The sequence below is a fragment of the Castanea sativa genome, chromosome 2, assembly GCF_040712315.1.
Source record: "Castanea sativa cultivar Marrone di Chiusa Pesio chromosome 2, ASM4071231v1".
NCBI lineage: Eukaryota > Viridiplantae > Streptophyta > Magnoliopsida > Fagales > Fagaceae > Castanea > Castanea sativa.
Window position 1 is genome coordinate 25,706,881 of NC_134014.1, and position 1,562 is coordinate 25,708,442.

General features: G+C 35.2%; 1 non-coding gene across 1 annotated transcript; it reads right to left on the reverse strand.

The window, feature by feature from the left end:
- Nucleotides 1–357: 357 nt before the first annotated feature.
- LOC142626523 (small nucleolar RNA R71) lies at nt 358–464 on the reverse strand. Its single transcript, XR_012842519.1, has one exon. It is a non-coding gene; the product is annotated as a small nucleolar RNA R71 (small nucleolar RNA).
- Between the last annotated feature and the right edge of the window lie 1,098 nt (nt 465–1,562).

Below are 1,562 nucleotides of genomic sequence, written 5' to 3' on the forward strand. Positions count from 1 at the left end.
ATTAGAACTCTCAGGGATTATTTGCAACCTACTAGGAGTAGTGCACCATCATGCATCATTTTTCCAACTAATGCAAATAATTTTAATTTGAAGCCCGATATGATTTCATTACTTCCTAAATTTCATGGCTTTGATTCTAAAAATCCTTACCTACACTTTAAGGAATTGGAGGAGGTATGTTCTACCTTCCATGACCAATAATGTGATGAAGAGACCATTAGGTTGAAGTTGTTCCCTTTTTCTCTTAAAGACAAGGAAAAAACTTGGCTTAATTTTTTGAGACCTAGGTCAATTAGAACTTGGCAAGAGATGCAAACTGAGTTTTGAAAGAAATTTTTTCCAATTCATAGGACTAATGCACTTAAAAGAAAAATAGTGAATATTTCACAAAAAGATAATGAGACATTTTATCAATGTTGGGAAAGATTTAAAGATTTGCTTAATGCTTGTCCACATCATGACTATGAAACTTAGCGCATAATTAGTTTTTTCTATGAAAGTTTAACTCCAAAGATGCTCCAATTTGTAGAGATGATGTGCAATGAGAATTTTTGAATAAAGATCCTGAAGAGGCTTTTGATTATTTTAATTTCTTAGCTGAGAATGCCCAATCTTGGGATCCCACTGATACCTCAAATAGGTCTAGAGCTACCAATCCCTCTGGGGTGGTAAGTACCAACGTTGGGAAGATGATGACCTTAGTGCTAAGGTGGCTAGTCTAACTAGGAAGCTTGAAGCCATGGAATTAAGGAAGGTCAGTGGAATCAATATTGTGCCTAAAATTGATGAGGTTTGTAGAATTTGTGAAAGCATGGAACACCCTACCAATGAATGCCCTACAATTCCAGCTTTTAAAATGGTGTTACATGATCAAGCAAATGTTATGAACATGGTGAAAAAATCATAATCGTCCCCTTATTTAGAGACATACAATTCAGGGTGGAGGAATCACCCAAATTTTAGTTGGAAGAATGATAATGTGGTTGCACCTCCTACACATGGTTCTTCAAATTTTGTTCCCTATAATCCCCCTCCAAAAAAGAGTCTTGAGGACACTTTGCAACAATTCATGCAGACTCAATCCACCATAAATGACATTAGGAACACTCACTAAATTGACCACATCCATGAGCACAATAGAAAAGGGTAAGTTTCCATCTCAACCACAACCAAACCCCCAAGGTCAATTTTGTGTTGATGATTGTAGTTCCTCTGAAAATAAAGTGAGTCAAGCTAAATCTATAACTACTCTTAGTAGTGGAAAAATCATTGAAAATGATATTCATAAAAGCAATACACATGATGAATTTTCCAAAATAAAGAGTAGTGATGAAGTCCTTGAGCCTAAATCTAATGAAATTGAAAGGTGTCCTATCTTTGCTCCCTTTCCCCAAAGGTTGATTCCACCTCAAAAAATGAATCAAAATTTTGAAATCCTTGAATTGGTTAAGCAAGTTGAAGTGAACATTCCTCTTTTAGATGCCATAAAGCAAATTCCATCATATGCTAAAGTTTTGAAAGATTTGTGTACAGTTAAGCGTAAGCTTAATATACACAAGAAG